Below are 16,595 nucleotides of genomic sequence, written 5' to 3' on the forward strand. Positions count from 1 at the left end.
TTCAGGTGTGGAGCATGGCTTTTTTTTGGTCAGCTGGCTGGTTTATGCAAGGGCACCGCAGGAGCTGGGAAAATTTTTCCCCTTCCTTTCTGGACTGATGTGACTTACCGAAGTGACTGGGTAACCTCTGATTAAGTGAAAAGTTTGGAATGCATAATGTTTGCATTTATGGGACAGCACACTGGGGAGGTGCTTTTTCTGCATTGAAATGTGTCAGAAAAGATCAACAGTGGGAGTTTCCATAGACCTGTTTAATTACAGAGCCCTTCCCATCCTCAGTAAGATACTCCTTGCATTCTTGAGGGTGCCATTCAAAAACATTTAGGTGGAAATGCTTTTGGTTAAAACTGTAGTTTCACAAAAGGGAACCGTTCCACATGACTAGGTCACTTTCAAGGATATTTTCTACTGGAGAAAATAAAAATTATTCACTTTGTCCTCTTGTTTAGATGATTTTTTTCCCCACTGGGAGAAGGCAAAGGTGTTTAATTTTATCATTTTCCTTTCATCTGGACTTTCATGGTGTTACTTTTAGTATTATACCTGTTCCATGTCAACATTTCTACACTACTGAAATGCAATGTGTTCACAATGTAAAAATCAAACCCCCTAAACCTGCAAAGTGATGTTAGTCAAAAAAGTGTAATGGTTCCAAAAGTAATTTTTTTGGTGGAATTTTAATTCTGTGGAAGGTGTTGAAGGTTTGGCCTAATTTTAAATTGGGATTAAATCATGTGTAGCTAGCGGTAGACTTGGCTTTCATTCTCCAGAACCCACTTATAATGGGGGAGCACCACCCCTAATTTACATGAGAGGTGGAAGAAGTCAGAGAGTTACTGCAGCTGGGCCCTGGATGAATGGGCCACTGAGCAGGTTAAAAGCTGATGTTAAAAAGCTGAGCTGTGACTACATCTTTGTACATTCACAGTGCTTGACCAGAAAATAACTGCTAGAAAATGTTGCATGTCCTCATGTTGCAGTGGCAACCTCAGCCTAGAGCAGCATCCTGGTCCCCTGCACTGGTTGTACACATCATCAGAGTCTTTCCACGAAGGACCTCTGCCCAGAGCCAAGCACGTGATAGTGCCACAAGTGAGATGGCATATGATGGCTTTGCGCATAGGGACCCACGTCAGGGGACTGAGTAGGTCCAAATTTCCTGTCTCAGTCTGCCCGTTGCTTGTGCAAAGCTTGTGCCTTGTGCTGGGTTTGGTTCCACACACTGGGGACATCAGGCAAGCTATGGTTTGAGCCCATGCTCAAATTCCATTTAAAACACCCAGTACGGTCCTGAGTGCCCAGCACTGAGGCTGCTGCAGCTTGCCTGTGTAGCAGTCAAAAAGCTGATAAACTCTTGGGTGTCCTAAGGGATAATGAGCAGTTATAAATTAGAAAGGATCTTCCATTTCACCTCCAGGTGTGAATGAAAAGCTTTCTGCACTGGCTGTGGTGGGGAGTAGCAGGAAAGCTGTCTACAACTCCCCAGGAGCAGCCCACACACAGCAGTTTGTCCTGCAGGACTGTACGGGGGTGGAAAGACATCTTCCAGTTTCAGGCACAGACATTCCTGTCTATCCAAGATGCATACTAGGGAAAAAAACCCACCCAAATTCCTTTCATTGTGAAACAAGCTAGAAACACTTATGCAATATACCTAGGATTGGAATTAACAGGGAGCAAAAGTAAGCTGGAAACACTCAAGTCCAGAGGGCTGAGGGCTCACGGTTCAGGGGAATGTTTTTAAAGACATCTGAAAATAGAGGGAAGCAGCTCTCAGTCTTCCTCATCTGATTCCCTACATTTTATGGCCAGTGACTGCACTAGTCACTGTGAGTTGAGGTAGCTGTGACTTTTTTTTTTTTTAAGTCTTTATCCAATCCAAGTTCATGAAAGAAGTTTTCCAGATCCTTAATTAAGGATCTGGACCTTTAAAGGGCTACTTGACTACAGAGAGCTGCAGCAGCACAGCTGTGTGCAATCCTAACTAAGAAGGCTTTCTGGAAAAGATTTTCTATTCCTTTTAACTGAAGGAATTTTACACATTATTATTTTTATGATTTGTTTTATTAACTGAAGTAGCAGCAGCGAAAAGTCTCTGTCATAGATTTAAAAATATATTTTAAAAAACCCCAAACGCTTTTCTGAAGCACCCATTTCCAATGGCTGTATTCTCACTTGTTTGACCCTTGGAAATTTTAGGAATGGCCAAGGTAAGTTTGAGTTGGCAGTGCAATTTGGATAGGGACAAGAGAATAATCAGGGATTATGACAGTGGAGTGGAAGCTGGATTCCTTATGTGGTCTGACACCTGAAATGCTGCAGTAAATTCTGTTGTGTTTTATTATTGGAGACTCACTAGTGGTGGTTCCTCCCCTCCCCTCCCCTCCCCTCCCCTTTTTTCTTCCCTTTTCTTTTCCCTTTTTAAAATTAGTATAGCTATAATTCATTGTATTACATTTATAAGTCTATCTCTTGCAAAATTATTTTCTTTTTTTTTGGAAATGTAAACTGCTTGTTTCTTTTCACTTTGTGCAAGGGAATTGAAAGATCTTATTCTCATTTACTGTAAAGATTTACAACGTCCCTGCAACAGATTGACAGATTATCTGCAGCATAACTTGTATAGTCACCGTAAGTAGATTGTGTGTCTGAGCCCTTCAGTTCTTGTAAATTCCTTTTGTGGTATAAAGGGATCTCATTACTTCAACTTTACAGCACCAATAAACTGTCAAAAGCTGTAAAAGAGCTTTATAGTTTGTCAACAATGCAAACAAACTGTATGTTTGTAACCTGAGTTAATTAATTTGTGGTAAATAGGAGTGAAGATGAGATACAGCAGGATCCTGGCCCTGTGTACTTAGAGCAGAAGTGTTCAAAGCCTGCTGTCCCATGCCAGAAAACAAAGGTTTTTTGAAAAATACTAAACAAATTTGTGAGAAAGACCAACATTCCCATGTCAGGCTTAGGGCTGGAACCAGTCCTCCTAAAATCCATTTAAGGAGTCTAGTTTCTACCAGCACGCCCATGCCTACCCCAGGATCTGCAGCTCTGCCTGCCTTGGGATGTGTCTCACACTGGCTGCTGGCAGGCTTAGTTAGGAGGTTCCCTGGGTTTCTAAAGTCAGGTGACAACACGTACTCCAAAACGTCTTTTTTTCAGGTCAGGGGCATCTGTTTTCAATCTAACCAGCATGCCATCTAGTCACATAAAATCATAGGCCTGGACCATTCCATGGATTTAAATTAGCATTAATCTAACTGAGTAGAAATGTGTGAAAGACAAAAAGTTCCTTTCAGAGCAAACTGGTGGCTAGGGAAATCATTAGGCAGTGAGATCGGGGGTTTCAAACACCTTCTGGTTGCCACTGGAGTAAGAACACGTACGTGTTGTTAACGGTTGCACTTGATCTTTTCTGATCTAAATGCTTCTGTGCTTCTGTGTCTGTGGACGCAGATTGCAAGAGGATAAATCAGACACAGAAGGATGACTGTGCCAAATATACTCAGCAGAAAGACTGTTGTATCTTGAAGCAGCATCTTCTGGAAATAAAGTTGTAAGATTATGGCTAATAACTCTGAAAATGTTGGAAAAAACAACAGCACCATAGGACAGCCTTATGCAAGAAGCTGAATTGAGAATGAGAAACCTGAAAGACTCTTCCTAAATGTGCTGTCATTGGATCGATGTGTTGTAGATGTGCAAGAGGCTGGTGATCACAGATGCTTAGAAGAGGTGGGCATACATTTTGTTCAAATACAGACTGACCCCAAGACAGCCTTTGTGTTGGGAAGAGAGTTGGAGACAAACAGGAGAAATAGAGGTGCAAAGTAAGAAACTTATGGGGAGAAATATGAAGGTGTATGTAACTAGGTGACTGAAGATCAGTCTTGGAACACCACAACCAAGGTACAGCTTGGCTAGAAGAAAGAAGAGGTATCAGCAGCCTTGACTGAAGTAAAAGAAGTACAAGTCAGCAGTCCAAAGAAACATTCTCAGAAGGAGAATGGTAGACAGAAAAAGTACAGATTGAGGGAAGACTTAGAAGAAGGCAGACCATGATGCAGCAGAACCTGACAGGAAGACCTGGAAGCATAAAAAGAGAGATGCAGGATGAACCCGTGGATGGAAGAAATGAGAACGTGGGCAAAGCAGGCTGAAAAAACTCATTCTGCCTAAGGCTGTCTGCTCAAGCCATGTGCCTTCACAAATCAACTGGAGAATGGGTTGATCCATCAGTTTTCTCTGCCCACGCTCCATACATTCCTGAAGCTATGTGAGGAAGAGATGTAGTAGTCTGGGAGGTGTGACATCAGATCGAGAAAGGAGCAAAGGAACAAGTTTGAAGGGATGGCAGGAGAAAGGGCAAGGCTATGATAGTTATGTGACTGGAATCACCTTCTGGGACAGACCGGGAGAGGTGAAGGACAGGAGCTATAAGAAGCTGAAGAAAAAGCATCAGGGGATCAATGGGAAGAGAGGGGGGCAGATAGTGGCTGTTGGAGACTGAAAAAAAGCTGGAAATTAATGGATGACTCTCAGTTCAATGGAGAGTTGTTGTCTGGAAAGTTATTCCTTGGAGGATGGGGGATTGGTAACACAAGGTAACTACGATATCAACACCTCATCATGTCCTGGCAGAGAGCTGGAGGTGACTCAGGAGGCTATGACCTTATCTTTTGGTTTTGATCTGCTTCTTGGACCAGGGTAAACTAGCCGCTTTTCAGTTTATCTGTTGGAACTGACTCAGTTTCCCTTGTGCGTTCCAACAGTGCCAGGCATTTGGGTAGATGCAGTTCAGCCACCTGCCTCTGGAGCTAATATCTGAACGATGAGCAGTAACTGAAAATGCAAACAAGAGTCTAAGTGTTGTTTTTCAGATGTGTTAGATTATTCCTAGCTGGAATAGTAGGCTTCAGTTTTGAGAAACTGGCCTGGCTCAGAGGAAACTTACTTCCCAGCTTTATCCCAGATACTCATGTAACCCCAAAGAAGCCACTTAACCCTTCTTCATCTCCTCCGCACCTTTCTTTGTGTACAACAAGATTAATAACTTTTATCTTGTGGAGGCCTCAGCCATGTTTGCATGGAGTGAAGCACCATGCAGGTAGGCTCCTCAGGTCAGTGAGTGCTGTGGTGGGACTTGTCTATATCCAGTGTAGAGGCTCCCATTAGATCTGGTCCTAGCTATCTACATGTGTGGAATATCTAGCATGGTGGGCCTTACTTCAACACAAATAATAGATTACAAACTATGCATCTCCTTTGGTGATCAGTGCCAATCCAAGTTTCTCTTCTGATGGAAGCTGGAAGACATTTTAAGGCAGTGGGCAAGGGGTGATTTTTTTTCATAAATGTACAAGGAATAGGTAAAATGAACCCTTCAACACTTCATAACTGTCTGGTCTGACAGAGGGAAGCTTTAAAGGAGATGTATTGTCTGAAGCAAAATTTTGCACTGGGATGAGGGTAATATCTGGAGTAGCCTTTCTCAGCTGAGATCTATACCACTGCTTTTTTTTTGTCTCTCGCTCTCTCCCTTGCTGCTCTGGAGAGCTCAGGCTGGCAGAAAAGTGGGACATGTGCTTAGGGTTATAATCGGGAGGAGGGAATCAGTGGCCAGGGCAGCACAGGTCTGCGCGTTCCTTCAGGCTCAAGGAAACTTGTAGATTTGTGGGGACAGCCACGAGCAAGGGCAGTTGGGGTTTCCAAGGCTCCTTGGCCACTGAAGTGCTTCTGAGTCAACTTCGGGGCCATCCAATCCCCTTGCTTGAATGAGGAGACAACTCTCCTGTGCCTGTAGCGGGACAGAGAAACTCCTCCAGAGGGTGATGCAGAGTGTGTACGCTCCCCAGGAGGCTATTTTCCCTGTTGACTATAGGACATGACTCCTAATTAATTAGCTTACAGCTACCTCTCCCTGCCCTGTAGTATTTTTTTTCAAACTCTTCTATTTCAGTGTTTCCAATTGTAGCGGCTTCTGCTTTCACAGCTGGGTCATCTTAAATCTTAAAACCAGCCAGCTTAAATTTTCAACACCTGTTGAGGCACCCAATGTGCACCTGGAAGAGGAGATGATATTCGTGTCTTTTGTGGTTGAAGTATTGTAAAAAATTGCCTGATTTATCTAAACCTACAAGACACAGCACAATCCACACTGTGCTTACTGTAGACAGACTTTCTTGTCACCCTGGAGATAAGTATGTCCTGACATACCTTGCTGAGTTTACTAGTTTTGGTGTGATTCTGAGACATTTCTGTAAAGGTCAAATTCTCATCTCCGGTTGAACTACTTAGGAGTAGGTGAAATCAGTGAAGTCATATAGCATCTGATGTAGATTTATAAAATGTTTTGTGATAAAGGCTGTAAGAATTGAAATTTATATTGTGTTTCCAATTCTCTACTTGACATATCAAAGACAGTAGCATTGTACACACCAGAATTGCCTTGTTATTAATAATTTTGCCAGGTCAGTACAAGACTGCATCCTCACATCATGCTTCCTACAGGAATCACAAACCAGGGTCCTGGTGCCAAGATGTCCCTTATGCTACAGTTTGTGGTTAATTCACTTTGGAATTTGCTTTCAAGCCCCTTTGCATTTCTAGGCTGCCATTTGGTAACATGGTTCAGCTCTGCTTAGTATTGAAGGGTGTTTCTGTCGAGTCATTTAGTAAAATGTTCAATTCCTGCTTTGCCTGCAATAGCATTTAGAGACTAAAGGTTCTGTCCTGTCCCTTTAACATGAAGGCACTTCTGCTTTAGATCTCAAGATGTGGTCTTTTTTCCAATCCGAGCTTAGTTAATTATTAAAAATGAGTTCAATAATTAAGGAGTTATACAGATTCATCTATTTTTCAACACTTCTGAGTGTTTCTGCTTGCAGTACTTTTTTAGGAAAGAAATAATTTAAATATACCACAGCTGTTGATCTTTTAAACCTTCTGCTTTCAAACAAGTAATTTATTTACCTGTTGCACAGCCCAGTCCCAATCACTGAAGGTTATTTTATGAACCCTGCATGTTTTATCTCAAATAAAGCTTGTTTTCAAAGGGAAACAAGAAAGAGAGCTCTGACTTTCCAAAGGGTGGTCCTGCAGACAGATGGCAGACAGGGTTCTTTGTTCCAGGCAATCTCCTTTAGATATTCATGATACTGTAGCAAGTGCATTGGTTCTTTGAAGAAGAAAAACTGGAGAAGACCTCTGGGAAATGAAGGTTGTCTCCCAGCTGGAGACCATTCCCTCCTGAGATGTTCACCAGCACATTCCACCTCCCCATTTAAAAGCTGGGTATAGGAGTACCTCTGAAAAGTGGTGTGTCCTATCCAGTCAGCCCACCTGGTAGGCGAGCAGAGGCCTGGAAGCTTCTTCAAGAAGAATTCGATTTGGCTGTCTGTTAGCTGTTTGGCTGTTCAGTTACCTGAGTGTTAGCATAGAGAACCATTCCAGGCACCCTGACTGGTGTCCAATGTATCTATGTGTGGCTGGCAGATGGATGCAGGACTTAACATCAGACCAGTGTCTTTCTGGAACAGCAGCTAGATGCCAACTGTACATCCAAAATGACACGCTTAGGCACCTGAAACCAAGCCACAGTCTCCAAAGTCAGCTGCAGACAACAGTGGTGACAGTGACTTAGGGGCTTGGTAGGTGTTGTGCTCTTTGTCAAGCTATCCTCATTTAAACCTCTTTGACACTGAAACTGGAGAACGTGGGGGTTGCGTGTTTTCCTACCATTAGAACTATGTGAGATATAGGTCACAATGTTATACCTACTTTAAAAAAAAAAAAAAAAAGTTAAATTTTAGGTTTACCACCTGTAAATTTTTTCTAGAAAGGGGAATGGGTGATTTTAAACAGCAGTGGATGATGAATGCTCTAGAAAGAGTGCAGTTCATTTCTGTGTGGGTATATGATGGGTTCCCATCAAACCATAGGGCAGGAATGTGTTAGAGTTACAGCTACAGCAAAGAAACCTCATTTATGGTTCCTCCTTGGTGAATTGACCAGGAAAGCATCACTGACCAAATCTCGTGTGTCTTTTGTGCTGCTTAGAGCAGAATATGACCTGCAGATTTTGTTGAATGTGGGGATATAAATGGGAAGCAAGGAAAGCAGAATCTGCTAGACTTCTACCCTTGCTCTCTGCCCCCCCCCCCCCCCCCCCCCCCCGCCATGAAAATATTCTAAAAGTATTGGAAACTGGAAGCTGATCTTACCTAAATTATCAGGAAGGTAAAACTGTGGAATGGGAGACAGAGAGGGAGTCTGAGAGAGCACAGTAAGAAGTCAAAAAAGTAAAAGGAAAAAAAAAAAGTGAGGGGAGAGGGATGTTTGGATACCTTGAATACTCTTTGTTTAGAAGAAAAAAAATGCTTGGGAAGATTTTCCTTAAAAAAATTTATTTCTGACATCGCAAGTGCCTGAAACAATCCTTTTCCATTAGAACATATTCTGCACGCAGAATGATGGTTTGCACCTCTTAATGACAGGAGTTGCCCAGCAGTGTTGCTGTAGTATGTGTGTGACAGATGTACACAACGGGAGTCAGTGGTGTGTCTGGCCACAGATGCATGCAAACACACATTAACACACGCACACAAATCAGTATTATAAACAAAACGTCCAGAGCTGGAGAAAAATGGTATGCTGCTCAACGTGCAGATGGCTGCTGTTAGTCGTTTGCTTTTATGTGAGTCCTAAAAATTCACGAGGATCACTCAGTGAAAGAAGGTAAATGAATAAAGATGATGAAACTGCTGCTAGTAGAAGAACGCATGCAGGCTGGTATCGAGTGTTTTTTTAAGCTGGCTGAAGCTGTGTGAAGGATGAGGTCTCACAGGGAAAGTCTTTCATGTCTGTGCTGATGAATGGTGCGAGGTGGGCTTTGGCTAAGTCTGCATTAGAAAACAACATGGCCCAGTAGAAGTAGGTCTGTAGAGAGAATGACGTAGGTGCTGAGGATGCAGGGTCCACACTGTATGTGTTTTGGGGGCTACGATAGAGTCATTCTAGTCTGGTTCCATCAGCATCCAAAGTGTATTACATGTTCTACTCGATTACAACTTCTGCGTTAGTTTCATCTGAAGGAAATCCATTTGATGCACTCCAAAACAGTTCTATGACATGAACTGAAGCACATTAAGTGAAGGATGTCTGGAAGGTTTCCTTAACTGTAAGCTGAGAAATTCCAAGGTTGATTTAAAAAAAAAAAGATCATAAGCCAGAAGTATGTTGGCTAGGTTTAGATGCCCATCATTGACACACAGAGCAGGTGTTCAAATATACTTTAAGATGACAGAGTAAAAGACTTGATTCTTCCTTCCCTCATTCTGCTGTAAATTTTTTGACTTGGAGGTGCTACTCCGTATTTCTATCTTCATTAAGGAAGGAACTGGGACAGTGGAGTGTAACCAATGAGAAAGTGAAACAGGATATGGAGAGGAAGAAACTTGCTTAAAATAATTTGAAAATGATTTATTTGATGCAACCTCTACCCTTGGTGATTTCAGGTGTTATTTCTTTTCTATAGTACCATCAGGGAGGACAGTAACTTGCTGTGGGCTAAAGGTAAATTATGATCTATTGCAAAGGAGGGAAGGAAAAATATACTAAAGGTGGGGGGGTGAGGCACATACTATCCCCTGATGCTGTTCAATGTGTTGGATCTCACTGGGCCAATCTGTTCTAAAGCCTGCTAGGGAAAAAGAAATGTCAAGAGTTAGAGCAAACGTGATGAAGTGAAGAAGGGAGGGTGAAATGGCAAGATGTTTCATTGCTGGGGCTTGTTATATACAGACTTGGTAGTGTGTCCACTGAAGAGGAGCGAATTTGGGAAACAGCAGTTGCCACCTTGGTATTGCCTTCCAGTGGTGGCCCAAGGTTGCTGATGCAGGGGGCTCTTCATCTTGCTTTGCCTAACCTATATATCATCCCCATCCCCAGGGATATTACATGACCTTCACCTCACCTTCACCTTAAAGTTGAAAATTTGTTTTCAGGTTTAAGCAGACCAAGGCCTCACTAAGAATATGTTTCAACCGTGTTTTCTGAGGTTGAAGTTTTCAGAGAAAATGTCCCCAAATATACAACATTAAAAATACTACATGATGTTATTTCTGCTTTTGATGAAAAAGGCTGAAGCAAGTTCTTTCCATAGGACTTTCTTTTAAAAAAAGAAAAATATTGAATTTTTGATATTTTTATTTTTTCTTAATTTTTAAAAGAGAGCTGATGTTGAAAAAAATGAAAACGAGTGAGTTTTTTTAACACCCTCACAAATGATTTTTTACAATAATGCATTGACCAAGATTTGATAAAAATGACAAAATATTTTTTGTGGATGAGAATTCACTTTTCAACAACTTTCCATTTTTTCAAAAAGAAAAATTACTTTTTTGAAAAGCCTTTATTTAAAAAGACAGGAAGTAGAACAACTTTTGTGTTGGGTGTCGCCACACACTTCCCTGGGACCTCCAGGTTTTGTTCTCCTCTACCTAGCTGTCCCTGATGGAGACTTTTTCAGGAACATCACCCATGGGGGACGCTTTTTACCTGCAGAGTATTCCTGGCTCTGGAACCAGCTTGAGATACATTTCGATGTATCTCTAGAATCCTGTTTCCGTCATCATATAATCTTATGCTGACTCAGCCAGATGTCCAGTGTCCACCATACTTGTCAAGTGGTAAAAAGAACCATCAATTTTTTTTTTTTTATTGATTGTTTTTTGTCAACTGTTTGAAAGCAGGCTGGTTGCATGCTAGCCATTTTAGTCTTGCATTTGATTTTGCAGCCCATTGGTTGTGTTGCATGACCAGGTAAACCACTTAGCCCAAGATGTAAAAAAATGACCCCTCAGTTTGTATCCTCTGCTGGAGACAGTGTCAGAACAACCTTATGTTGCTAGCTGAGCAATCTGTAGTCACTTTTAAAAGGTTTTGGAAGTGGCGATATTTGTCTTCACATAAGTCACTGAAATGTTACTAACAGGAACATATGTTTTTGTGAATGCAAGTTACTTGTAGACCTAGATTCACTGTATGTCATTTTGGATACATGACTGGGGAAGCTGGTAATTCAGAGTGCTTTTTGCACACAGAGGAGGATGATGGCCACTGCAGAGAATGCTTTTCTCCATTGGTTATGACAGGTGGTTAAGAAGAGGGTGTTTCTCACATAGGGAAGTCAGTTTGGAGGAACGAACCTCAGCTCCTACTGCTTGTTGAGCAAACTTCTTTCCAGCATGTTTTTTTTTTCCGGCTTTTTGGGACCAATAAGGACAAAATATATGAAAATGCCCTGTTGTTTGGAAAGCACTGCATTTCTGATCCAAGCAGAAATCCTCCTTCATAGCATTAGTCCTGTATCTCCTACACAGCATCAGAAATAAATGAATGACTGGCATGATCCAAGTGAGGCAGGGTTTTCTAAACATGCTGCTTGTTTTTTCAAGTGGATTGACTTGCTTTTACTTTTCTTTTTTCTTTTTTCCTTTTTCTTTTTTACCTTTCTTTTTTTTTTTTTTTCTTTTTTCCTTTTTTTTCTTTCAGGCTGGATGCCCAAAGTAGCTTTCACACGCTTGAAATCATCAGCTCATGCTGATGACACACGATTAGTGCTCCAGGAACCTGTTGACTGGCAACCTGGTGATGAAATTGTGGTGGGACGGACCAGCCTTGGAGATGCACAGCAACAAGAAGAAATGGCTATTATTGAGTCTGTGAATGACACGGAGCTGTACCTTAGATCACCGCTCAGGTATCCTTTCAAGGGCCAAAGGGATTTCTATAGCAGAGAGCAAAACCTGGGGAAAATTTGGTCAAAGTGAGGATTTGCTGTTTCCTGCAGGACATAATAACTATATAAATCACTTTAACAAAGGTGGTTAGAGATATTTCAGTTCCTCACTCCCCCTAAAGCTAGTGGACATCCAACCCTGAATGATTCTGACTGTGTTTAAATTCTGTATCATAACCATGAACTCAGAAAACCTTTGAAGAAGAAAACACTGATGGCCAGTACAATCCAGTCGCCTCAGCATAGGGTTGACAAAGAAATGTCTTGCACAGTTCATTTCTTGAGAAAGTGCTTTTTTTTTTTTTTTTTTTTTCACAAAAAGTGTCTGACTTCTGTAAAAAAAAGATAAAAATCTTCCCTTCTTGTCTGATTTACTTAAAATGATTAACACCACACTCAAAGTGAATTATTTCAGTTTGGAAATACTGCTTCCATGTTTCCAGTGAGTGGTAGTTTCACTGCATTTGTTCCCTTCGTCTTCTGTGCATGGAGATCTCGGACAAACAGCCCCAGTGTTGAAACTTGTTATCTGTTTGGGAGGCAACAAACCTCTAGTGCTCAGGAAGATTAATGGTATCATTTTCAGGCATATCTGGGGCTTTAAGGAAGAAAGTACTGATGGTTTTCACTCAAATATGTTTTGAGAAGAAAATTCAAAGGCTGAAATAGTTTGTTATAAACATGGTCAGGAAAAGTTCTGAGCTTGAGAGACAAAAAAGACATCAAAAGATATCTGTTCCCAGGCATCAGCCAAGGAAAAATGTATCTAGCCCATATACACAGACACATTGGATGTGTCACTGTTCATAGTGAGAAGAGGGCTGAAACCAGCTCTGAATTTGGGTGGCTGCAGTCATCAGCTTAAGGTAAACATCACTGTTTACAACTTGCCGTCGGGCAGGTGCAGATACTTTCGTTCCTTTTTTGTGTTTTTCCTTAGGTACTCCCACAGTGCTGGAGAGGAGTGGGTGAATGGCCAAGGTCTGCGTTTGAGTGCTGTGGTGGCACTGATTAGCAGAAGGGTTGCTGTTCAAGGAAATGCCACGATGGAGAGGATGTCACACCTCAGACAGTGTGTAAAAGCAGGTGTTGCAAGAGGTGAGGAGGTCTTTTCTCACAGGAATGTAGTGAGGAGGAAAATTGCTCTATTAAAATCACATTTTAGTATCGTGTATCGGAACTTTTCCTTAATAGGATAACTTTGAGACATATCAATGCCAGGGAAGCGAGTCTATCTTTCCAAACATTGTTTGACATTGAAGTGTGAAGTCTCGGGAGCTGAACTGCATTTTATTGTAATATCTCAGATGTATTATTTTCACATTGTTGTTTCAAGCCATCTTGGGAAAGACCCTTTAGTTTTGCCTGAGCCTAAGGGTGTAGAAAAGAAAGTATTTTCTGAAAACATGTTTCAGTGTACATAATATATTAAATTTTTAATTGTGTTTACTATTTATTCATTTTAAGAAGAAGGAAAAACAAAACAGCCTGATGTTGTACTCTTTATTGTAAAATATTGAGATGCTTAGTGTTTAGGGATACCGAGAAAAAATAACAGGTGATGGTTTCTTGTAGCTTATAGTTAGACAGGTGAAACAGTGTTAGGTATCTCAGTTCTCCTTTAGTTTTACCTGTATAAAATGCCATGAAGTTTGATATTCTTCCTGATTTACACCAGCTGATGGTGAAGCAGAATCAGACACAGTGGTTATAATTTGAGGAGAGTTAGGTTATCTGGCAACCCAGGTGTAAGGTTTCCTTTAAAAATAAAATGCCTTGGGCTTTCAGACTGTGACACAGGACTTCATTTGATATTCAGCAGCCAACTGCTTATATTACTCATGGATTTATTGTTCATTTTCTGTGGAAGTCATAAATATAGTCTCTGAAATGTGCTAACTGTTTGAAGTTTTTATTTGAGTTAAAGGATAGGAGGATTTCTCAGAGGAGTCACCAGAAGATGAGCGAGCAGTGTTTTTTCGTGGTTAATTTACCTTCTTTTAAAAAAAAAATGAGCATTACTGAGCATAAGCAGGCAGTGCTGGGATTTGAGATCTCCTCTGCACCTCCACTGAATAAACCCAAGTTGCACATTCATAGCCTGAAATTCTTCATACCAAAATATCCTGAGCACAGACCCGTGGAATGATGTCTTTCATGGATGCTGATGCCTTCCCTGGCCCTATGATTTACTTTCCTTGTCTTTAGACTGTGGGTAATAACAGTTCCCCATCCATCTGCAGGGAAAGTCAGGAGAGCAAAGGTTTTAAAGAAATTTCAAAATGTTCTCATTTCAGTTTAGTTCACTACATCCGTGTCCAAATCCCTTTTCAAGAACCTCACCCAAGGTAAATCAATGTCAAATCCATCTTCCCTATGCAAAGGACTATTTAAAATTGAACACAAGGAACTTGCCAAGGCATAAAACTACCACAGCTTCCTGCTGGTTTGAATGTATGTTCCTCTAAAAATGTCCACACTCTTAGGGAAGGAACCATGAGAGTATTTAGAGGGAGTATCAAATACGCTTGTTTGTGGCTATTTGTCTTTGGGTCCGTATTTATGATCACTGCTGGAGATGGAGTCTTACTGAGTCAACCCAGTGGGTTTCATGATGTTGCTTGGGGCACTCTGCACATCCCATGGTTACCGTGGAGAGGTAACACTGACAGCTCCCACAACGTTGTATTCTAGGTGGCTCCGGGTGTCTGTACAAGAGAAGCGAGAGGCAGCTGGGGTCTCAGGACCTGGGTGCCATCATGGTTGTGGAGGCCTTCCAGGGAGAGGCGAGTCAGCTCCGAGTGGAGGGGGTCCAATTCCACCACGTGGGCCAAGCATTTCGGCAGCACTGCAGTGCCCTGACTGTTGCTGGCAATGCACGGATGGCAGGTGAGGCGGGTGCACTGGAGGTGGGCCTGAATGATTTCAAAAGTCCCACCTTTTCCCACCCAAAGTTGGGGCGATGTCCTCAGAAGCTGCTCAGCTCTTGGGTAGTTGACAAACTGGACTGGTAAATGTGAGAAAAACTCACCTGTAGTCTAAGCCCAAGTGAAACTTGATGGAGTGCTTTAAGCTGCTTTAGTTCCTTTGCATCTCTGGACAGCTTCTTCTGAAAATAGTATTTTATTTTTATACCACACCTCTGAGTTGGCATGCTACTACTAACTCTGGAAATGATTGCACTATTACACTGTGAGGGAGCCCAGGGGAAAACAGGGCTGTGCGGTGACATAGACCAAAATCTAACTAACACCAGAAGGTTAAGGAACACATTGAGTTCCTTTGACTTTGTCACTGATAAGTGCAAAATTAATCTCTGTGATGAATGAAGGCTCAGAAGACTGGTGGTGATAGGGGCAAGTTAGATGGGCTTAAATAATATTTTGAGAGTACTGGATGGGACTTTCCTCTTCAGCTAACCCACAATTATGCTTTTCCTATGCCACCTTCATCACTAAGTGAGGATCTGGGCTTCCTGGTGGCAAAAGGCAGCACTGGCCATGATCCTGGAGTACACTGGACAGGTTACCATGCCTGGCTAGACAAGGTGTACAAGATACCTGCCTTGTCCTTACTGCCCTACTGAAACGTTCCTCTTCTTCAGTCCCACTTCAATCATCCAACTGCCTGAGTTTGTAACATACTTCACTCTTGGGATCTTACCCCATCCTTTCATTGGATCTCCTCCTCCTACTTCCTCACAATACTGGACCACCTCCATTAACCCATTTCTGTGCTCAGGGACCCTCTTTCCTACCGTGCCCATCCCAGCAGTGCCCACCTGCCAGGTGAGTACGGGTGGGTGGCTGTAACCAAGCAGTCTCGCAGGAACCAAAAGAATTAATTGCATGGCATCAAAGGATGAGGAGCTAATACAAAACTCTTCCTACTTTCAAGCTGCTGCAGGAGCGGTCTGCAAACTAGGACCATGCGCGGCAATCAGTTAGCTGAGGGGAATTTGCTCAAGCTTGTCTAGACAACAATTAACATGATGAGGCATGTTTGCAGAGCACAGGGGAGTGGGAGACGGATGGTGCCAAGGAAAGGTAACACCTTGCTGTTAATTGATGGCAGTTAACCACCAATCGGGGATTGCCTAGTATGCAAGGCTTAGCTTCAAAACCAATTAGTTTAAAACGCGCAGCTTCTGAAAGTGTATATAAACTTGTGCTTCTGTACAATAAATTGACATTTGCTTGTATCAAGCTGCGTCCCGTCTCTTCATTCGCCGCAAATTGGTGACCCCGACGTGATCCGTTTAAGGATCTAACGTGAAGGGCTCTTGAATCGCCTATCTGAGCGACATGCAGCAAATCCCACAGAATTTTGAATGATCTGCTGAAAGGAAGCAGGAGCCGGCCTGAAATCCCTCCGGAGTTGAGAGGTGAGCTGTGGGAAATCCGTAACGGGGAATCAGGCTTCGTCCCCAGAAGGAGACGTATATGGACTCATGAAGGGTCTTCTAGTCAGATCTGGGAGTCCGTGCCTCAGTCTCCTCAAATGGTGACCCCTATGGTGGTGTCCCGAAGCCTTGGAAGAATAAGGACGGAAAAAAGACAGCTCGTGGAAGAGGGCTGCATTCCGGAGGAGACAGCTTGGCTGAACGATCGTCTGGCTGTCTGGACCAGGTGGACAACCTAAACCCCGAGGATAACACCTGTATTCATCGAGACAGGTGAGCAGCCAAGAAACTTTAGAGCCTTTGAAAGAATGAAAGTGTGTACATACAGCAGCCAGTTGTATGATGCTGCCGCGGAGGGGAACTCCGTGTCGGGAATGCATTTAGCATCTTGGTGGC

The 16,595-nt window shown here is 42.4% G+C and overlaps 1 long non-coding RNA gene across 1 annotated transcript in view; it reads right to left on the reverse strand.

Annotated features, from left to right (window-relative positions):
- The window catches only part of LOC308064729, a 45,356-nt gene extending 29,664 nt beyond the window's left edge, over positions 1–15,692 (reverse strand). Inside the window, exon 1 of the long non-coding RNA XR_013928507.1 lies at positions 248–15,692. This is a non-coding gene — a long non-coding RNA (uncharacterized lncRNA). The remainder of the gene's footprint in view (positions 1–247) is intronic.
- Between the last annotated feature and the right edge of the window lie 903 nt (positions 15,693–16,595).

Source organism: Falco punctatus (assembly GCF_963210335.1).
Source record: "Falco punctatus genome assembly, chromosome: 5".
NCBI lineage: Eukaryota > Metazoa > Chordata > Aves > Falconiformes > Falconidae > Falco > Falco punctatus.